This window comes from Equus caballus, chromosome 22 (assembly GCF_041296265.1).
Source record: "Equus caballus isolate H_3958 breed thoroughbred chromosome 22, TB-T2T, whole genome shotgun sequence".
Lineage (NCBI taxonomy): Eukaryota > Metazoa > Chordata > Mammalia > Perissodactyla > Equidae > Equus > Equus caballus.
Window position 1 is genome coordinate 1,288,801 of NC_091705.1, and position 23,517 is coordinate 1,312,317.

At 45.4% G+C, this 23,517-nt stretch overlaps 1 long non-coding RNA gene across 2 annotated transcripts in view; it reads left to right on the forward strand.

The window, feature by feature from the left end:
• The window catches only part of LOC111769936 (uncharacterized), a 40,776-nt gene extending 19,410 nt beyond the window's left edge, over positions 1 to 21,366 (forward strand). The window contains exons 1-3 of one of the 2 annotated variants that reach the window (XR_011430656.1): positions 14,211 to 14,408; positions 16,426 to 16,531; positions 21,053 to 21,366. This is a non-coding gene — a long non-coding RNA (uncharacterized lncRNA). Of the gene's footprint in view, positions 1 to 14,210; positions 14,409 to 16,425; positions 16,532 to 21,052 lie in introns of those variants that run through there. The other variant, XR_011430655.1, reaches the window with a different exon arrangement.
• Positions 21,367 to 23,517: the final 2,151 nt, after the last annotated feature.

The window sequence follows — 23,517 nt, forward strand, 5'->3', positions numbered from 1 at the left end:
CCCTATTGGTGTATGATGTTGAGCCATCTGTTCATATGCTTATCTGCCATCTGTATATCTTCTTTGGTGAAATACATGTTCAGATTTGGGGGCTATTTTTTAATCAGGTTGTTTGTTTTCTTGTTGAGTTTTAAGAGTTCTTTGTATATTTTGGACATAAGTCCCCTTTTCATGTTTGTTATCTAAGCAATCACTACTAGTACAGAGGAAAGCTATTGACTTACATATCATGTTATATTAGGCCTCACTTTTAACATGCTTATTAGTAACAATACTTTGTCAAGTGAATTTTCTCAGATTTTTATGTAGATAATCAAATTACCTTTAAAAAGGCAGCATTGTCTCTTTACAATAATTATGCCTCATTTATTTTTCTAATTTATTGCCCTGGCTATTTATTTTGGGACTATATTGAATAAAAATGGTGCCATTTTTTATTCTTCACATTTCTGGATGTAAAGCTCATACATTACATCATTCAAAAAAACATGTGGGCGATGGCCCGGTCACTGAGTGGTTAAGTTTGCATGCTCCACTTTGGTGGCCCAGGGTTTCACTGGTTTGGATCCTAGGCATGGACTTAGCACCACTCATCAAGCCATGCTGAGGCAGTGTGTTACAACTGGAATATACAACTATGTACTGGGGGACTTTGGGGAGAAGAAGAAACAAACAAAAAAAAGAAGATTGGCAACAGATGTTAGCTCAGGTACCAATCTTTAAGAAAAAAGAAATATGTATTGAGCACCTACAATGTGCCTGATAATGTTCTGGGAGTTTGAAATATGAGGAATATTCAAGTGAGAAAAGGGTGGATAGGAAGCCTTAGAAACATACAGGAGCTAGAGCCAGAGGGCTGTGGAGGCCCCCTTACTGGATTTATTCTACAAGAATGTGGAAAATATTGGATGGTTTTGACAAGGAGTTTCATGTACAATTAGCATTTTATAAAAGTCCCTATGACTACTGTAAAGGAAGAATGATAGCTGGCGTGCTAATTAACCAGCTGCTGCATGGTCTAGATGAGATGTTATGGAGCTTTGGCCTGGGAGGGTAGCAGTGGAGGTGGTGGGAAGTGGTACACTTCGTGATACATTTCAAACGAAAAGCTGATGGGGTTTGCTGGTAATCAGATGTCGGATGAGGAATCAATGATGATTCCTAGTTTTTGACTGTATAACAGCACGACTAGACATGCATATGTAGCGGGAACATTGAGTGCTAACAGTTCGGGGCATTAGCAGGTATTCACTTTGGGGCGTGTGAAGTTGGAGTCACCTGATGCACATCCGTGCGGAGGTGGCAGAAGCCAACAGACAGAAAGATTTCAGGGCCTGGCATTTAGAGTGGACCAGAGGACTAGACATAGAGAATAGGTGATACAGAAAGCCTTTGGCCTGGATGAAATCACCAAGGGGGGATAGAGAGAGAAACAGAGGCATACGACAGCTAGGGTTGAGGTTGTCCTTGACACAGAGAAAGAGACAAGTGAGCTAGAGTGAAGCGGGGAAAGGGTGACATTCTTGAGAAGGGAAAGTCTAATGTCAGGGAAAGAGAATTATAATATTTTACTATAAAGGATGATATGTCTTCTCGAAATCTGGTAAGATATCTTCTATCAATTTCTAGAAATTTCCTCTTACTACCAGTTTGCTAACTTTTTCTTTTGTATAAGTAATTGATATGAACTTTTTCATTAATCTATTCATGTGACTTTATGTTGACAGATTTATTAATGCTGACACCTTGTGGAATAACATCTACTTCATGGAATTATCAATTCAATTTATTGACGTTTTAGATCATGTGGATGTGTTTATAAGTGAAATTGCTTGGTGGAGTTCTGTTATTTTCTCCTTTTTGTTTATAATTTCCCAACTGTTGTTAATTAAGTATTTCATTACAGCTAACCAGATTCCTTTTCATTGATTGAATTTTTGTTTTCTATTTTAATCAACTTCTGTTTTTATCATTGTAAAGTTATTCCACCTTTTAAAAGTTTTTAAAACTATTTTATTTATTTAAGCTATTTTATAGTTTAAAATTTTTTTAAATAATTCATCCTACCTTTTGTTTTTGTTCCCATTTTTGTTTACCCAGTTTCTAGAGTTGAAATTAGTTTATTAAAATTTCAAATTTCTTATTATTCTCAAAAAAGCATCTGAAACTATAAATTTTCCTCTCATATCACCTTCTCTTGTATTGTAAATGTGTTCATATGGTGTGCTCTCAATTCTAGATAATTTACCATTTACATGTGAATTTCCTTTTTAATCAGAAACATGTCATTTCCAGGTCTACAATGATTTTTCCATTTCTCTTATTATCTGTCAACTTAAAAAGCAAATTCACTTGTTATTTTACCCTCAAAATCAATTTACTCAATAATAGCGAAAAGAATTGCAATTTGGGATGTGCATGCTTTGGCAAACCATAGGCAAATCCGGAAAACAAAGGAAGGGAACTTGCTTTTATAGAGAAAAAGGGGGTGGGAGTGGGGTTTCTGAACAGAAGTCCATTGGGGGAAAGTAACAGTTCAGGGCAGCACCAGCTTCTCATGGGCTGGACTGTGACATTTCTCATTGGTTGGGCTGTTGCTGGGTGGGGACAGAGTCTTCCTTAGTAGTAGAGTAGTTTTACTTCCTGTCAGAGATGCAGGCATCTGTCTCTTCCTGTTTGGAGCAGTTGAAGATGTATGAGAGCTCCCTCTTCAGGCCTTCCTGACTCCAGTTTAGTTAAGGTTTCCTTTATTAATTCCCGCATTTCCCGTTTTGATCAAGATCTTTCTCCAAAAGCATCACTCATCAACAGTTGCATTCTCTGCATGCAGTGGTTTTGTCCCTCTGTGCTAGGAAGAACCTTTCCTGGTTGTCGTGTCCCATGTTGGAGGTAAAGTGCATAGTTATTGGAAACTAGGCCACATTTGAGTAACAAGGAAGGTCAGGAGGGGGAACTCTGAGGCATTTCTCATCTAAAGTCTGTATTTCTCCAAGGTCACAGGCATTGGAGTTCATCTCAAAGGGCTGAGATAACATCACCTTATCAGGCATGTCATTTTTAGAGGTTAGACAGGCAATGGGTACAGAACTTCACAACAGGTATACAGAGCAAGATGAAGAGCAATACTAAGCCTAGTTTTCAGGATGGTTCTAAACCAGGAGCCAAGACCTGAAGGCAGCCAGCTGAACAGATCAAAAGACAATGGATTAAGTGAAATTCATTGTAGCCAATGTGTTTGCTCTCTAATGTTATGTAATAGGGTTTTTACTTCTCCAGAGACATTTATCCAAGTGCAACAGGAGGTGTTCACCACGGCACAGACAACTCCTTGCTGAGAAAGTAGATAATCAAGTGCTATATGATTATCCAAAACTACCTTGGCCAATGAGTTAAGCAACCTTTGCTGAGCTGAAATTGCTTTGGCTGTGGAATCAGCCAGTTCTGCTAGTATCAGGGAGAGATTCCTGGTCACTTTTTCTTTGGCACTCACTCTGTTCCATGGGAAGAAAGTTCTGCCCACAGAGGCAAACCCAGTCATGTAGACCTCCTGGAAGTTCTCATTTAAAGGAACTATGGAGATTGAATGGGAGAGACCAATGAGAGACCTCTGATTCATTCTGCAGAGAGAACAGGACAGTCAATATGGCAAGGGCACACTGTCCTTGTATTCTCCAGCTGTCAAAGCAATGAGTTGTCCAAGCATAAAGGCCATTACTGAAACCTCCACAGATGACATAAACCAGGGAGTGTACATAAGGTCATGGCATAAGTGATATCATCTACAGACTCATTCACCAACATAGAGGAATTAGCATTATATAACCAAGGCTCAGATAGTATGTTGTTAGATACTGAAAGGTTGCTTAAATACACGGGCATGTTAAGAAATATGCAAATGATCCAACTTACATTGATGGTCCTGCAAAATTTTTCATAAAAATATTCAAAACATCTTGTTTTCTCCTCCCAAGGCTGGATTAAAGTAAGGGGCACATTTAGGTGAGCACAGCACCCTGACTTGGAAAAATGGACCAGCAGAGCAATTTAGACAAACAGCAGCATCTGGAATCTCAGTTAAAATACTTATAGGGTGAACTAAGGGGTCATTACTGTCTTGGACAGATAGAGGTTTTGGATGGTAAATCCAGTGATCAGAGAAGTTTCCCTCTTTTGAAAGCGATTGGGAAATGTGAACAAGGGCATTGTTCTTCCAGGAAACAGAGGGAGAAAATAAATAAGAAACAACAGTGGCATGAGGGTATACAGGTGTGGTCTGGTCATCTTGGGAAAGCTGTCTGCCTCAGATGTCAGGTGGAGCCTTCTTCAGCAGTGAGATGTGTACCCAAGTCTTGAGTCCGTGAAGTTTGGATGCCATCTGGTAGTGAGGATGGCCTGGTATAGTCCCTCCTAAGAGTCTCAAGGGCATTAAAATTGGGAACATCACTTTGGAGTATTATATCCAGACATTTAAGGAAACTAGAAGAATTTAGGATCCAATTTAGCTTACAGGTAGAACAAAACCTTAAAGACAATTAATAGGACTAGAATTTACTATCTACACAGGTGAAAACATAATTTCTTCCTCCACAATTAGCCTGGCTTTTGTTAAAGATAAGCAGAGTAAAACTAATTTACTTGTATTAAACTTGGCCTGATTATTTATATAAATGCAACAAGGATAATGATTGATAATGTAAGCTCTTTTTAAAGATTTCTTTGCTGTAACTTTGTCAGCAAGGTACTATGCTGGATTTTCAAGCAGTTTCTTAAAGATGTCAGTCAGGTCTGAGTCTATGTACATCTTTCTTGAATATAACATTCTAGTCAAAACTTTGGCAATGTAACCAACATTTCCACTTGTGTTTTGTTACAAGGAGAACAGATCTTCACTGAACCCATGCAAATACATATACCATCACAAAAAGAACACTTAAAAGTTCATGAATTCTGGAGGAATCAGGCAAAGAGGAAAAAGATAAATGTTTCAACCTTGTTGAAAAGATACACTTTACCAAAATGCTGTAGGTTATAGATAGCTTAAAGTAGAGGAGAAAAAGGGGTCCTTTACCTCTGGAAAACAAAACATCAAAGCAATCAGTCTTCCAGTCGAGTCCCAGAAATTCCCACCCAGTTCAGAGTTATGATCTTACAGTTATCAAAACCTGTGTTCCAGGGTACTTGTCAGTCTTCTTCATGAATATCTTTGAAAATGGAACATATTTGTAAAAGCATCAGAGTAAAACAATAACTGACTGTAACTGACAAAAGACTTTTTAAAAAGGCAATCGGTAAATACAATTGACAAGAAAATTTGGGTATTTTTGTGACACACATTTTAGACAGTAACTAGAATTACAGTTAATAACATTATATTAGGGCATATCAGATTTTTAGGAATTATATACAATTTCTACAACACTTTAGTAACATTCACCCATACGATAAACCTAAAAAGACTTATTATTGCTTATTTGATCATGTTTCTCATGTAATTTGACATACCAAATAAACCTAATTAGTGTAGTGTCTCTTTTTATAAGGAGAGGGAATAAATCTTTTGAGATGTCCCAGGTGCCACTTGGAAAATCCCAGTTACATACAGGCTGAAAAAAAGTTCATTTAGAATTTGAGTATTTTGGGAAGCTTGTCAAAATATCAAAAGGTTTAGACACTTGACCAAATAGGATCACAGATCAGTATAAAATAATAAGTACCTATTTGACCAAAGTAACGACAACAGGTTTCAAAGGCAAATACAAAAGGTCACATGGCTGTAAGCAAAACTCAACTCCAACACTAAGAACACTCAAGTTTTCCTAAGAAATTAGAGACGTAATTTTAAAAAGCACAAGAAATCATTTTGGTAAAACATAAAATCTCTGTTTTCTAGGCATATTACTTAAAGGCAAAGAAGCTTTCCAAATCTGTTACCAAGAGCAGACCAATAGCCCAAGAAAACCTTGTCCTTTCCATAGAAAAGAAGGCCAAGTTTTAATTTTGCATCATCTTATTTTAGTATTAAAACTCATTTTAAGAAATTCATTTTAATCTTAGCCAGCTTGGCCACACATTAAAATTCTTTTCTCAATATTCTTTTCCACAAACCTACAGCTTTCTCTTTACATTTAGATTTTGTCCTGTGTTTTCCTCTATCCCATTCCAAAATGACCAGCTTCTATTTAAGATAAAATTACTTTCTTTTCCCTCAATAAAATGCATTTCCAATCCTTATACCTTCTTTTACTGAAAACACATCCTACTTCCCTTGCATACAGGGATGTTTTCCTTTGTATTTCTTGTAGCTTTAGTTACATATATTGGCATTCTTAACCCTTAGAATCCACAATTCCTGGTAAAAATTAAGAAGTAAGCAATTGTGAAATATATTAGCATTTTATGGCTTGGCAAACTTAAAATACCTTTTATAAATTTCTAGAAACATTGCCATGTTTCATAGAAAATTTCTCAGCCTGGCATAAAATATGTTCATTAATAGACTCAAATATCTTTAGTTTTCTGCAATAGGAAGCCAAATTAGATAAACTTCTCTTCAGTAATTAATGTTTTAGTATTTTATCTTGTTTGAAAAATGATTTAGGGATTCAATGACTATCCATTATTTAGTTTAACTTAGTATAAACTTTGATCTCATTTACATTTATTTTAATTATTTGCTTTTAGTAATCATGCTTGGTGTAGATGTTAAATAGCCAACTGTCATCTTGTTGCTTTCTAGCTGACAAATTTTGTAGCACAGACAGCATGAGCCTGCATGACTCATGAACCCAGGCAGAGAGAAAAGCTGCACATTTGTGTCACACCCAACTAACAATTCTGGAGATATGCCTGTTTTTTATTTATACCAACAACCTTCAGCTAACTTTTATTTACTAAAGATTAATCCTAGAACACATAAACTTGAAAAGCATTTGAGTTAGTTTCTATTATATTTCTGAGATTTAGGAATACTTAATTTATAAGCAGTTAATTTCAAGCCAATTAAATAGAGCTTTTTACAAGTCAATTCTAGTAATACCATTTGGAGGTAGAAAAATATCACATCTCTATATCATACATACATAGACACATAGACATAAATGGAGATCTCATAGCTTTCGTTTAAAAAATTTTAGATATGTCTCAAAAGAATAGTTGGATCCAAGTTGTATTTCTGGCAGATGGACTAAGGTAAAGTTAGTTGATCAGAGATGGCTGAAGTCTCATACTGAAAGTTTTTATTTGTATCCTTTTAGAGCTGCTTTTGGAGTCATTTTGTCTATTATCAAAAGTCTAGGGTAGTTGCTATTTAAACTTTTTCTTCTAGTTTTTATTTGCTCCAGTTAACTTAGAAATAGTAATAAGGAGTTAAACATTTGAATCCTCAGAGGTCTGATTTTAAAGGGGCAGGTTTTTGCAAAGAGGAAGGTGGCATCTGGGGTGGAGCCTGAGACAAAGGAGTCTGGGAAGACAACAAGATGGCACCTGAGACAGAAAGGGGGAAGGGAGCAGGAGGCTTCAGAAGCCATTTTGTTCTCCCTCAGTTTTTCAGTTGTTAATTTAGACAAGACATCTAGTAGTGAGGAATTTTAGAGCTTTGTGGGTATCCAGAAGCCTTCAGGTACCAAGGAAAATTGACTTCCCATTTATTTTGCTTAATTTTAGAACCATGGTCTTCCAGTTTGATTTTAAGAAAAGCTGGTTTGGGGAGATTGAACGTCCTCCATAATGGCTATTGCAATTCTGAACTGCTTTTGGTCAGTTTGTCCCACTTAGTTAAAAATGTGCATGTAGAGGCCCCTAGTTCTTAAACAAACCCAGCTGGAATCCCTGAAGGAGGGTTTCCCTCAGAACATTTAGATGACTGGGATCCCATTTCCGAAATGTCCTCTGAAAACCCAAGAAAGTTGCTGGAGTCCTAGCCCTGATCCCTGAAGGAATCTAAAGACAGGAGTTGCTGTATGCCTAGCCCTGATTTCAAAAGGAATCTGAAAACCAAGGAAACCTCCAGGAAGTCAGCCAACTTTGAGGAGTCCTGTGAGTCCTTCTAGGGGGCGAATGTGAATGAATGTGATCTGGAGGAACCCACCCTTGGGCCCAAAACACTGAAGTTCATGCCAAATCCTGGATATGAGTGATGTTAGCAACTCTGCCCCAAGCTGGAAACCACACGATGTCCTTCAGAGAGCAAATGGCTAAAGAAATGGTTGGGGGTTAGTGGAATGGTGGGTGGAAATGGAGAGAAGTGTTGGGAGACTCAGAGGATGAATGGGCAGGACTGGGCAATGGATTGTGTGTGACGTGGGGAGATCCAGGATGAGGACACGCTTCCGGAGTTTGGAAGGAGCAGGGTCACTAGGTGAACAGTGGCACAGTCCACTCGGGGGGAAGCCTGGGGCACGGCCCAGGTGAGGCTGACCAAACTTTCAGTGTCATATCGTTCTTGGGCTGTAATGTCCAGATAGCATCCAAGTCAGTAGATCAACCAGGCACTTGTATGTGTGATTCTGGGTGGAGATAAATCTGGGATTTATAAGCACTGAGATAATAATAAATGCCTTAGGAATGTATTGGATCACTCAGAGGTTATTTAAAACAATGAAAGCATACAGATAAAAGAATAGGGCCCAGAGTTGAGCTATGATGCACTTCAATGGTTAAAACCCAGGCAGAAGAGCCTCTCATTAGGTCCAGGCCCACCCAGCAGGCAGGGGAAAGACACATACAACACACACACACTCTCACACACTCCCTGATGGCCAGTTGGTCCTCCTGCTGGGGCCCAGCAGTGGTGGTAGCAAAAAACATTCCGGAAGACCATTGCTGCCACTTCTTTGTCCCCTAAGCTGACAACCCCAGCTGATTCAAGTTCTGGTTGTATTGTTTGTTTGTTTATTTGTTTGATGTTACTGCAAAGTGAGAGCTTGGAGCTTCCTAATCTGCATTTTATTCTACTATACTCCTTCTTCAGAACATACAGTCATAATTAAGAAAACAATATTATGCATATATTGCATTTGGTTTTGAAACTCAAGCCAAGGTTAGTAAGAGAGGAAACTAAGTTGTCTTTGTTAAGGGAATTTTATCCTTTTTTTGATACAATCAAAGTGTTCAAATACAGTCTATAAAAACTTTAATATGTTCAAGATTGAGGAACATAAAAAGAAGTGGTTCCTCATTTCTCTCTCTGGTCCTATCCACTTCCCCCCACCCCCCCTCCCCCTCCGGGATGCAGAGCCTCCACTCCAGCTCTTGTGACACTGGACTCATCTGATGAAACACCTACCTCCTCACTGGTCTAGAAACTTCTGCCCTCACTCATCTCTATTGCCTGTGTTCACACATATCTAAGGCCATTGCAGCTACTAACATGGTAAATGAGGGAATTATTTCTCCACTGAGCTCAAGGGCTGGATGAGAAGAAAAACTCTCCCATCTCTTCTGTGAAGACACAGCCTCAATGGAGACTAGAACAAGTGAGTGTGAATGCTGGGAAGATTATTTCCACACCCATCCCTCACCTGCTGCACGCCTAACAGGGTGGTGAACATAATGGACACCAATATTACCCAGGGTGTTTAGAGGATCCAGGCCCGAAGGAGAAACCCGACCACTTGGCAAAAGAGGGATCAATCCAGGAGTGAGAGCAAGTCCCTTCTCACCTGCTGTGTCATTGTCAGGAGCTCAGCTGCCGCCCGTCCTCCTCTGTGTCTCATCCAGGAACAGTCTGAAAACTAAGCAGATAAAGCTGATGAAAGAGAAGGAAGTCATGAGAATCCAGTCTTTAAAACAAGAGACCAGATAGATAGAGAGTATTGCTGGATACACAAGGCACTAACCCCCGAATATTCACCTGGGAGTGGCCCCCACCCAGACCAACCCACAGGAATGTCCCATGATCTAAGACCAGCAGGGAGCCCTCTCCCCTCCCAGGATCAAAAGTAAGGCTTCAGTGACTTTGCACATAGGAAGATAGCAATATCCCCACTTTACAGATAACAAAATGAGCATCGGGGGGTGTTATGGGCTGGACTGTGTCCTCCCAAGTCATATGTTGAAGTCCCAAGCCCCACTGTGTCTGTATTTACAGACAGGGTCTTTAAAGAGCTAATGAATGTTAAATGAGGTCCTCTGGGTGGGGCCCTAGCCATAGGACTGGTGTCCTTATAAGAAGAGGAAGACACACAAAGGAAAGACCATGTGAGGACGTGGTGAGAAGACAGCTCTGCAAGCCAAGGAGAGAGGTCTCTGGGGAAACCAACCCTGCTGACCTTGATCAACTTTCAGCCTCCAGAATTGCGAGAAAATACATTTCCATTATTTAAGCCCAGTTTGCAATGTTTGGTTAAGGCAACCCTCGCCGAATAATAATAGGGTTTTAGACTTTAATTAGACTTCCTGTTCAGAGTTATTATTTAATTTTTAATTCCTGGGATTAAAACCATATCCTAGGAAACCCTCACAATTGTCACATGGGGATTCTTGTCTCCACAGCAGGGACGCCACTCTGGAACTTATGGGTTAATAGTTCTTGGCTAGGTGCACAGGATTCCTTCTCCAACACCCACTGCAGCCCTTTAGGGCCCCACCCTCCCTGCTGTGCCCTGCCACCACCCTCAGATGCACCTTCCTTCAGTCCCCTTGGCTCCCCCACATGTGGATTTAGGCAACATCAGAGATTCAGCCCTAGCTCTGCTCACCATGGCCTTGGACGTGTGGCCAGGCTACTGTGGGACCTCTAATGGTGAGTGGAACAATCTAAGGACTCATGTCTGGTTGGAGGGTCAGTGACTCTCATTACACAAGTCAGGCACTAACACCTCTCACACAGGAAAGAAGCAGGAGTGCACACGTCACAAGTCTAGTTGTGTCCCATAGTCTCCACAGGGCAGACAGGCTGAGCAAACAGAGTTCAGGAGTTTAATTTGGGGGAAATTGAGTTGACTCCTGCAGATATATTAGTGAAATGTTAGCGAGAGTTCCATCCTTGTAATTATCATTGGCAGAAACATTTTTCACTTCACAACTTACATATGTGACAGCATTTGTAAACTGTAAAGTACTACGTAAGTCAGTATTGTTTTAAAAGACTGGCACTTGAGCTAACATCTCTTGCCAATCTTCTTTTGTTTTCTTTTTCTTCTTCTCCCCAAAGCCCCCCAGTACATAGTCATATATTCTAGTTGTGAGTGCCTTTGTTTTCCTGCTGTTCTTTTCCTGTGTGCTTTAGCCTAGCCATTTAATACTGCAATTTCTTATGCTGGGTTTCTTAGATTTTTCCTTATTTATGATTTGTGACTCTGTTCTGTACTTTATTTTAGTGGCTACCTTGAAGTTTGTATTTAGAATCTCGTGTATAATATAGTCTATTCTCTGCTGGTCTCTTACTTACTTGGCCAATACTGATTTAGAGCCTTTGCTCTTCCCCTCCTAAATAATTATTTTCATTTCTTATTCCAACTCATGTTATCAATTTGCAGTTAGAGTGATAAGCTCGTCCTTGCTTTGGTAGTTTCCTTACCTTTACCTTAATGCTATAGTTGAATATTTGCTATCCTGTTCTGGTTCTATCTGTCGGTCTCCCTAGTCTGTGGATTGTGACCCCTATCTCCCTTTTTTCCTTTTTCAGGTATGAGAGCCTTCTTGAGGATTTCTTGTAGTGGAGGGGTTTTAGTTACAAATTCCCTTAACTTTTGTTTGTCTGGAAAAGATTTAATTTCTCCCTCATATCTGAAGGAAATTCTTGCTGGATAGAGTATTCTTGGCTGAAGATTTTTATCTTTTAAAGCTTTGAATATGTCACTCCTTTCTCTCCTAGCTTGTAAGGTTTCTGTAGAGAAATCCGCTGAAAGTCTGATAGGGGCTCCTTTATAGGTTATTCTCTTCTTTTTTCTTACTTCCCTGAGTATTCTTTCTTTATCTTTCCTTCTTGCCAATTGTACTACTATGTGCCTTGCAGTAGGTCTTTTTACATTGACAAATCTAGGAGATCTGAAAGCTTCCTCTACACACATTTCTCCCTCAATCCCTAGATTTGGGAAGTTCTCTTCAATAATTTCATTAAGCACGCTTTCTGCTCCATTTTCCTTTTCCATGTTCTCGGGAATTCCTATGATCCTTAAATTCTTACTCCTCATTGAATCCACTATCTCTCAGAGATTTTCCTCATTTTGTTTAATTCTTAGTTCTCTTTCTTCCTCTGTCTGGAGCCATTCAGCCTGTCTATCTTCAATTATGTTAATTTGCTCTTCTATGGTGTCTACACAGGCATTCAGGGAATCCGTATTCTTTTTTATCTGGTCCATTGTGTTTTTCATCTCTAGTAATTCTGTTTGATTCTTCTTTATGATTTCAATCTCTTTCGTGAAATAACTCCAGAACTCATTGGCTTGTTTCTCTATCTTTCTGTCTACCTCATTGAGTTTTTTGATTATAGCTGCTCTGAACTCATTATCACTTAGTTTACCTAATGCCAAGTCCTCAGGACTTAATTCTATGTCTTTATTGTTTTCCTTCTGGTCTGGGGCTTTTATAAATTGCTGGATGGTAGAGGAGCGGTTTTTTCGCATGGTGGTAGAATTCGGTTGCAGTTATAGCCTGTCGGCACTAGATGGGGGTCGAGAGCCGCGTGTTCTGAGCTTTCCGCCTTTGGGCAAGATGGCAGCACCCAGTGCGCTTTCCCGGGAGGGAGGGGCTGCTATTCACGTGCACCGATCTGGATTCAGATCAGTTCTGTTCTCTGATCTCCCGAGGCCCTGGGTTTATGGGGTCCCCGCACACGGAAGCTTTCCCCCATCAGTGGGTCTCCACTGAACCAGTGGCAGGAGTCCTAGATGATCCCCCTGTCGCGTGGCCCCTCCCCCGCTCCTTCCCGGACCCACGCAGCAGGGATCGCAGACTCTAGGGGGGGAGCGACATTCTCTCCTACCAGTTCCAGCGCCTCCGAGGCCGTCAGCAAAGTTTATGATCTCCGCCTTCTTGGTATTGTAGGTCTCTAACATGTTGGCCTTAGATTTATTCTCTGAAATTCAGTTTTTCCAATCCATTGTTGTATTTTGGAGGGGAGAGAATCCCGGGTCAGCTCACCCCGCCATTTTGCTCTGTCCCTTCCTTGTGAGTGCCTTTGGATGTGCTATGTGGGATGCTGCCTCAGCATGGCTTGATGAGCGGTGCCATGTCTGTGCCCAGGATCCAAACTGGTGAAACCCTGGGCTGCTGAAGTGGAGCACACAAACTTAACCACTTGGTCACGGCGCTGGCCCTAAATCAATATTAATCATTAATTACTGCAAGGATGAATACTGATAATGTATCAGGAACAAGCATGGCTTAAAATATTTTGACTCTGGATGTCCCCAAAAGAGAAAACATTTCTCATAACTTTAATTGAAACCCTGTGATGGGGATTTACATGTATTTGCTTCTTTATTCTCTACCATAACCATGCTAGTTATAGATAAGTTACTCATTTTATAAGTGAGATGAGCTAGGTTCAGAAAGCTTGATTAAAATGACAAAATCATGTCGCTAGAAAATGACAGACCCAGAACTTAAACTTAGCTTTGCCTCTCTCTGAACCTCAAATTCCTAAACATGATGGTCTTGAGGGGTGGCCCCCAGACTCAAGCTTTACCTGGATATGTCACCTCTCAGATCAGTGATCAGAGACATCCCTTCTTATCACAGTGCTTCCCAGTGCAGCCTATTCACACAGTCTCCCATGCCCAGGTTCTCCCACCGCAGGGGGTCCTCAAGGGCACTCAACCAACTTCCCCAAATCAGCCCCAACTCTCCTCAGCTTTACAGGTCAGTTTCACCACACAAAATAGTCTCAGGCCCCTCTGACCTTTCAGCATGCCTGATGACCAAGGCCCAAACCCACAGGACAACAATATGTCCCCTTCCCACAGCTGCATCTGTCATATCTCCCAATGGGTCTTATAATTGACGTTTATGACTTGACCCAGGTGGCTGGGACAGCTGGTCTCCTTTTGACAAAGCAGGCAAGCTGTAGGGTGCTCCTCTCCTACTGCCCTGCATGTGTGCACTCACAGAGAGGGCCAGGGGAGGGCCAGTATCAGCTCATAGTCACAGATTTTTCACAAGATTAGTGCCTTAGGGAACAGGAGAGCATGGCTTTCCTGACTTCAGAGTTGAGGGCAGTACCTGCTGATGGAAGAGCATGACTCATGAGTTCCCTGTCTGTTCCCTAGGGTGCCTGCCATGTGTGGCCACACTCCTTTGGCAAGCCGTTCTCAGCCTTGTGACTTGACAAAGTCTTTCCTTCTCTGGGTGTCGAAAGATTCATTTGTGATGAGAGGCAGTGTCTTTCAGAACAAATGAGACCTGGAATGAACCAGCAGGCAGAGGGATAGCTTGACCTCCGCTGTGGCCTGTTGCAGGCAAAGAGGGTGAGAAAACCACCACTACCAAACAATGCAAGTGGTGCCCTTAGAAAAGTAGAAGGGGATGTGAGGCACAGCTGAGGGAAATGGGAACCCACCAAGCCTTCACCAGCAAATGGTCACTGGAAGAGTGTGCCCCCACACCATCAGAGCCCCTCTGATCTGATGCTCAGCAATCATGAGGGTCACTGTGAGGCCACAGGCACCAGTTGCGAGGCATGTGTAGTTGGAGTGATGGGTTTAATAAAGGCAAGAGGATTCCCAAAGGGGTGACCCCACGGTCAGTAGGAACTTTGGGAGAGGTCGGGGACTTGGGGATGGTGTGGGTGGCCCATGACACTCTCTTCAGATCCCTGAGATGCCAGATGTCTAGTTCATGGCTGCCTCCACACCCCCACCAAAGCAGCCACCGCCCCCCGCCCCACCCTTTCTCTCACCACCGCCCATAATATCTCAGCATAGGCCCGATAGGGCAGTGAAAGCTGGGTCCCCAGGTCACATCTGTGGCCTCTGAACCAGACCTGGGTTCATGGGGAAGGGGGGCATGGGGCAGGATGAAATCCACTGAGGTATGGGTGATAAGGATCCCTGAGTCACGCTCCAATGGATGGTCGTGCCAACTGACAATTTCTGGATCACAAGACAGTCCCTCCCCTGAGACATGGCCAGAGGCAGCCTGTTTCCTGGCTCCACAACCTGGGCTTCTCCCAGGGCAACCCAGGAAATGATGGAAAGCCTCCCTTACCGCTGGTGTCCCTCTACCTGCCACTGCCAAGATAGTCAACCTCCCTCAGGGGGCAGGGCATGGCCAGCAAAAATCCTGGTGAAGTGGGTGCCACCTCCCATGTTGGGCACATGAAATGCCAGGGGGCTTCCTCCCCCAATAGGGCCAATGACATCTCCCAGAAAACCTTCAGGACTCAGGGCCCTTTCCTCTGCCTTTGCCCCACTGACAGAGTCTTGGCCCAAGTGAGTGGGATAGTCAGCCTCCTTTGGGTAAATCAGGCAAGCCCTAGGGTCGTCCTCTCCCTCTGCCCCTCCTCTGTGGACTCAGGCAGTGGGCCAGGAGAGGGCCTCTCTTGGCCCTTCTTGTCAGGTATCTCCCAAGGGGAGTGCTGAAGGCAGCAGGAATGTGGGCTTTCCTCAGTCCAGAGTGGAGGGTGGGAACCGCTGATGGGACAGCGTGCCCATGGGTCCCCTTCATTCTCTGGGTGGCATCCCTGTGCTGCCACACTCCCTTGGCAAGCCTTTCTCAGCCTTGTGACTTGACACAGCCTTCCCAACTCCTGGGGAAGAAAGGCTCATTCGTGATGAGAGGCTATGTGTTTTTTTGAGCAATAAGTGAGGACTAGGGTGAACCAGCTGGCACAGGGAGAGTCTTGTTGTCCTCCTGGGTCAGTTGTGAGCAAACAGGACTGGAAAACCTCTTCCAAGGAGGCAGCAGTGACCTGAGCAGAACGGGTGAAGGGCGCATGAGACACAGCTGAAAGAAAGCAGGCAAGCCAGAGTGCACCCCACTCTGCCCTGTGGCTGTGCACTCAGGGAGAGAGCCAGGAGAGGGTGTCTCTCCGCCCTTATTCTAGAATTTCTGCCCAGGCTAGTGCCCCAGGTGGCAGGAAATCAGGCTTTTCTGAGGCCCGGAGTTGAGGGTGAGTCCTGCTGAGGGAAAAGCTTGCACCAGGGGCTTCCCATTTGCTCCCTAGGTGGCCTGTCTGCTGTGCCACACTACAGAGCAAGGCATTCTGGGACTTCTGAATAGACAGGGCCTTTCCTCCTCCTGGAGTCAAAGGGTTCATTTGTGATGTGGGGCCGTGATTTTTCTACCAGTCACTGAGGCCTGGAATGAGCCAGCTGGCAGAGAGACAGCCTGGGTGTCCTCCCCCAGTCATTGTTGGAAAACAGGGCCAGAAGGCCTCCCCTGTGAGAAGGCCAGCAGCCACCTGAGCAGAAGGTGAGAAGGGGAGGTGAGAAACAGGCGGAGGAAAGGTGGACCCTTGTTCACCTTTGAACATTTCTACCCCAGGAGGAGGGAAGACTGTGCCTAGTCTATCAGAAGGCCTGGAGCTCCTTGCAAAGAAGAGCGGCACAGCAGACTGGCCACCTAGGTAACGGATGGGGCGTCCCCCCAGGTAAGCGCTTGCACTGGCAGGACCCACCCGCATGCAACTCTGGGGCAGAGGGAGAGGAGAATCCCATAGCTTGCCAACTTTCCCAAAGAGGGCCAGCCAACACAGCCCCTCAGGCCAAGACGTTGTCCGTGGGACTACTAGGAAGGAAAGAGCCCCGGGTCCAGAAAGTTTTCTGGGAAGGGTCATCAGCCCTGTCAGAGAAAGAAGATGACCAACTTCTGGTGTGCCCGACCTGGGAGCTGCTGCCCGCCACATCTGGGTCCTTGCCTGCCCTGCCCGAGCTCTCCAGGGAGGATGCCAGACTTGGTCTTGGCCTTGGCCTCAGGGATGTGTGTGGTGAGGGGGTTGTTCCACAGTTGCCTGGGCTGCCCTGGGAGAGTCAGAGATCCCTGGGTGGTGGCCCCATGGAATGGGCCACCTCTGGCCACGTCTGGGGGAGGGAGCTGCCTCAGGGTCCAGAGATGGGTGGTGGCTGACATCGTCACCTGGAGCGGCCCTCAGGGATCTTCCACACGGATTTTGTCCTGCCCCACCTTCTCCGTCGGATCCTATCCCCCTGCACCCAGGTCCAGGTTGGAGGCCACAGATAATGCTGGGAAACTGCCTTTCACTGCCCTGTCTGGCCTTCCCTGTGCCTTGTAGGGTGGTGGCGGGAGAAAACCTTGTGGGGGCAGCCAGACATTTGGCTGTGGCACCTACGACCCAGGTATCTGGAACCTTAAGGACCTGAGGAAAGGAGGGCAGGCACACCTGCGCCCTCCCGCCTCCCTGACTGCGACAGGGGTGAGAGCCCTGCTCCCTGGCCTGGGACTCATCCCTCCCACTGTGCATGCACGGGGCAGGTTGGTGTGGGGGGGGGGGGCAAAGGCCAGCCTCTGGCCTCACCATGACCGCCTCGCTTCCCTAGCGCTGGGTCCGGGGGCCCTGGTGGTGTGGGGGCGCCCTCTGGCAGAGGCCCCGTGCAGCTGCCAGTAAACTCGGGTTCTCATTTCCTTCAGCTGCTTCTCACGGCCTCCCCGCCCTTCTGCTCCCCTGAGGAGATACCTGACAAAAAGGGCGGAGAGAGGCCCTCTCCTGGCCCACTCCCTGAGTCCACAGAGGAGGGGCATAGGGAGAGAACCACCCCAGGGCTTGCCTGATTTACCCAAAGGAGGCCAACTTTCCCACTCACTGGGGCCAAGACTGTCAATGGGGCAAAGGCAGAGGAAAGGGCCCTGAGTCCTGAAGGTTTTCTGGGCGGTGTCACTGGCCTTGCAGGGGGAGGGAGCCCCTGGGCACGTCATGTGTCTGACATGGGAGGTAGCACCATCTTCATCCGGGCCATACCAGCCATGCCCTGCCTCCACAGGGAGGTTGATTTTCTTGGCGGTGGTGGGGAGAGGGACCTTCTGACGTCACAGAGACCTCCCCTAATCTGAGAGATGCCCCCTGAGCTCAGAGAGACCTATCCAAACCTCACAGAGACCTCTCTGTCCTCAGAGACCTCCCCTGACCTCAGAGAGACCCCCTCAGACCACACAAAGACCTCACATCACATCACAGTGACGCCCTCTGAGCTAACAGAGACCTCCTGTGAACTCATATAGACCATGTTTTTATTTTTTTGAGGAAGATTAGCCCTGAGCTAACATCTGCTGCCAATCCTCCTCCTTTTGTTGAGGAAGACTGGCCCTGAGCTAACATCTGTGCCCATCCTCTACTTTATATGTGGGATGCCTACCACAGCATGGCTTGCCAAGCGGTGCCATGTCTACACCCAGAATCCAAAACAGCGAACCCCAGGCCGCTGAAGCGGAATGTGTGAACTTAACTGCTGCACCACCGGGCTGGCCCCAGATAGACTGCTATTGACCTCAGAGAGACCTCCCCTGACCTAAAAGGGAACTCCCTGATCTAAAAGCCCTCCCCTGACTGCACGGATACCTCCCCTGAACTCACAGAGACCTCCCTGACCTCAGAGACCTCAGTGGCATCAGAGACCTCCGCTGAACTCAGAGACATCTAGTGAGCACAAAGAGACCTCTCTGATCTCAAAGACACCTCCCTGACATCAAAGAGACCTCTGTAAGGTCACAGAGACAACCAGTGATGTCACAGAGACTACTCTGACCTCCCAGAGACCTCATGTGACCTCACAGAGACCTCCAGTGACCTCAAAGAGACCACCTCTATCCTCACAGAGATCTCTCCAACCTTACAGAGACTTGCTCTGAAAACACAGAGGGCTCCCTGCACTCCAAGATGTTCCCTGATTTCAGAGACCCCCCGATCTCACAGAAACCTCCCCTGACCTCGGATAGACCTCCCCTCTCTCACAGAGACCTTTCCTGACATCACAGACACCTCCCTGTCCTCAAGGACCTCCCTGACCTCAGAAAGACACTCTTCTGACCTCACAGAGACCTTCTCTGACCTATAGAGACCAACTTTTACCTCAGAGAGACCTCCCCTGACATCACATAGACCTACCCTGAACTCACAGAGGCCTGCCTGAACTCAGAGATCTCCTTGATCTCAGAGACCTCCCATGACCTCACAGATGGCTGACCTTACCGCACGGAACCTTGTCTGACTTCACAGAGACCTCTCCTGACATCACAAAATGCTCTCTGACCTCACAGTCACAATATCTAATCTCACAGAGACCTCTGACTTCACAGAGACCTCCTTGAAATCACAGAGGTCTCTCCTGATCTCACAGAGACCTCTCTGCCATCTGAGACATTCCCTGACCTCACAGAAACCTCCCCAGACATCAGATAGACCTCCCTCTCTCACAGAGACCTTGCCTGACATCACAGACACCTCCCTTTCCTCACAGACCTCCCCTTACCTGAGAGACAGCCCCTCTGACCTCACAGAGATGTCCCTGACTTCACAGAGACCTCTCCTGGCCTCACAGAGACCTTACTTGACTTCACAGACACACCCTCTGACCACAAAGAAACCTCCCCCTGACTCACACAAAGCCCCTCTCACCTCATTGACACCTCCCCTGGCCTCGAAGATACCCACTCTGATGTCACAGATACCTCCCTTGCCGTCACAAAGACACCTTCTGAAACACAGAGACCTCCCATGACCCCACAGAGACCACCTCTGACCCCAAAGAGTACTCGCTGACCTCACAGAAGCCACAGCTGACATCAAGAGACCTCCCTCACCTCAGAGAGACATCCCCTTACATCACAGAGACCTACCCTGACCTCACAGAAACCTCCCCTTATATCATAGATACCTCCTCTGACCTCACGGAGAACTCCTCTGACAACACACAGGCCTCTGCTGACCTCAGAGACCTCACATCACCTCACAGAGGCCTCCCTTGAACTCAGAGACCTCCCCTGATCTCAGAGAGCTCCCTGACCTCACAGAATCTCCCTTGAAGACACAGAGAACTGTGGGGGACTGGAATTGGCCACACCAAGATATGCCTCTTTGGCATGAGGATTATTTTGGGCTGGTTACTTTTAAAAACTGCAGACATGAAAGAAACTCTGAAAAGTAGAATTTACTTACCCATCTGTAAAGGTGTCTCCCTCTCTGTACCAGGAAGAAGGGGGAATGACATTATCTCTAGAAACTCTTATCAATGCAGAAGGCAAGGACTTAAACCTGCATATAAACTTACTCTTGTTTACTGTGCTTTTCTGGCAATCTCCCATAACTGACTCCCCCCACCCCCAACATCCTCCTTTGTCTTTAACTGAAGACAGTATTTAAGGTGGTGGCTTCAGCCATTTTGGCGAGTTACTCAGTTTTTCTGGGTCTCTCCCATGTATACTGTTATAAAGCTTTGTTTAATTTTCTCCTGTTATTCTGTCTCATGTGAATTTAATTCGTTGTCTGGCCAGAAGGACCCAGAGTGGGTAGAAGAAATGTCTTCCTCCCCTACAGAACTCTGACCCCACAGAAATGACCCTGAACTCAGAGACCTGTATGACCACACGGAGACCTCCCCTGAAATGAGAGACTGCCCATGATCACACAGAGACAATATCTGTCCTCACAGAGACCACCCCTGACCTCCCAAGTACCCTCTCTGACCTCACAGAGACCTAATAGAGACACTTGCTGACCTCACAGAGGCCTCCCCTGACTTCAGACAGACCCAATCAGACCTCACAGAGACCTCCCCTGGCCACATGGACCTCCCATGACGTCAGAGGCAACCCCTCTGACCTCACAGAGACCCAATCTGACCTCACAGAGACCTGCCCTTACCTCACAGAGACACCCACTTACCTCATAGAGACCCCCCATGAACTCAGGGAGAGTGCCCCTGGCCTCACAGATACCTCCCCTGACCTCACAGAGTCCTCCCCTGACCTCACAGAGTCCTTCCCTGACCTTACAAGATGCCCTCTGACCTCACAAAGTCCTCGCTTGAATTCACAGAGACTCTGTCTGAACTGACATAGACCTGCCCTTATCGCTGACTAGCTGTCCTGAGGAACTCAAGAGTGGGTTTGGAAGCGTTTAACTCTTTTTCCAAATTTTTTTTCCTTTTGTTATGTTAAGGAGATGCCATCACAAACCTCCTGGGACCAGAACAGGCCTCGCCACAAGAGCTACACCTATGACCTTTGCCTTGTTTTTAATGCTAAGATCTCTCCAGGAGCGGCTCAGGCCTTATTACCATCACCTGCAGTGTGTGTGGAAGCATGTTTTCCATCTGCGCCTGTGCAAGAGGATACTCACCTCTCCCTTTTGAACATTCATTCCCCATCTGAAATAAATGTCCCTCCTTCCCTTTCTTTGGGGACACTATGACTCTGGAAATGATTCCTCATGGTCTCCTATTTGCCGCAAATATACCTTACTTTGTGAGACTACTACTTCTGGTGGAGAGTCTGATTTAACTCACCAGGAGGGAACCCACTTTGCTTTCAGTAACAAATTGGTGCTTGACTTGGGGCTTGCCTCTTTGCGGTGCTCATGCTGCTGGCTTGATGTTGCTGCCCCCTCGGGAGACCCAGCAGCAGCTACACTGAGCGCTTTGCTCTGTGGATCTCTCAGTGGAGGTGAGTGGTGCCAACCCCAACGCATGGCTGTAAGATCTATTTACGTTGTCTCACAAAGTTTACCTGTTGAAGCCTGGCTTCAGGGTTTGACTCCCATCTGGGGGTAGCCTGGCCCAGGGGAGTGAGAGTCCCCTCTGAGTGGAAGGACTGCACGACCTGGCCACTCAGCAAGGGCCAATGCTTGGCTCTGGTGAATGGGAGCAATCCCTGTTGACTAGTCAGGGGTTCAGGTCCTCTCTGGAGATGGAGTCTCGTCTGGATTGCACAGCCCAGCCACTCTGGTGAACAGGAGCAATCCTCGTTGACTAGTCCAGGGTTCCAGTCCCCTCTGGAGATCGAGTCTCGTCTGGATTGCACAGCCCAGCCACTCTGGTGAACAGGAGCAATCCCTGTTGACTAGTCTAGGGTTCCAGTCCCCTCTGGAGAATGAATCTCCGCTGGAATGATGAGGTCGGGGGTTGAGGCTCCCCCTGAAGCCACTGAGCCTGTCTTTGTGTTGTACCTGTGATCAGAGAGGAGTCCCCTTAGATGCGGTCAAGCCCCCTCTGGAGTAGGTGAGTCTGTTTTTTTTTTTTTGTCATTTGTTTTTGTTGAGGATGCTCGACATCAATCTTGTTTTTCCAGTCTGGCTTTTCTGGACTCCTAAGTCTCTTTCCTTGCCCTCCCTATCAGTGATACCTGGGTGAAACCCAGCGTCCACCAGTTTCATTTTCCCTCTAAGGATTTAGTTACTGGGCCTAGATCAAGTTTCAGGCTATTAAGGTGCTAAACCTTCTCTGGGCACAGCCTTGTGGCATCTACATCACCACTCACCATGACAACTTGCCCCTGTGAGGTGGAAACAGACCATAAGAAAAGATGGTAGAATATGGGGGCAGCAAGCTCCACCCCAGAGGAAAGTCCTTTGGGCTGCATCCTCCAGAATTGGAAGGCCTTCAGATATTCCCCATTGACCTGAGAGCACATGCTCCTTTTATGTAACACAGCCAGGTGGCAATATTCACAGGAACATGGGGAAAGATGGCCAGAAATGGGACCCTAAATGTTAATACCATACTACAATTAGATCTGTTTTGCAGAAGAACCAAGAAATTCCTTATGTCAAGTGATTCATTATGTCTAAATGAAAGCTTAAATGTTGAATCTAAGACTTATCTTTCAGACAAGGAGGACCTGCTTCTCCAAATCAAGCCAGAGGCTGTAGCAGGGCCAAACATCTTACTATCCACCCCCCAGCAATCCCTCTGTCAATGCAAATAATCCATAGCCAACCTGTAAATCAAAATTGGGGTGAGTTTATTATGAGCCAGAGTGAAGATTATAACCTGGGAAGGCCTTAGAAGGCGTTCTGGAGAAGCATGGGTTTCAGTACAGTCTTATATATTTTTAGAACAAGTAAGATACATTAAACACACCCAGGATACATTTTCAAAAAGGTATTCAGTTGCAAATTAGGAGGTCAGCAGGACCATGATGTCCAGAAAGGGACTAATCTGGGTGTTGCCAATAGGGCATCACCAATAGGGCTAGGAGGGGAAGTACGTATTCTTAAAAGAGTACATTCTTTACTTTAATGGTTAAGCAGATGTACATTGTATGTTTGATAGGCCATAAATCAGGCTTTTTCGTTCAAGCTGAATCAGTTTTGAACTCTAATAGTTACCCCATATACCTCAATATGTGAAAATCTCTTGTCACCTCTACAGGGAATTGGACTCTCCAACAACCAAAGACCCTTCATCCTCCTTTTCCAGGTAGTACAACTAGATTAGGAACCAGTTACAAACCTGGGATACATCCCCTAAGACAGTTGCCTGGATGGTGAGGGGAGATTTGTTAATGTGCACGTCCCCTTTTCCACCTCTGATTTGTACAATTGGAAGGCACACACTAAAGGATGGAGGGACTGACCCTGGATGGAATCCCAATAATACTGATGATCAAGAAAAGCTAGGATATTTT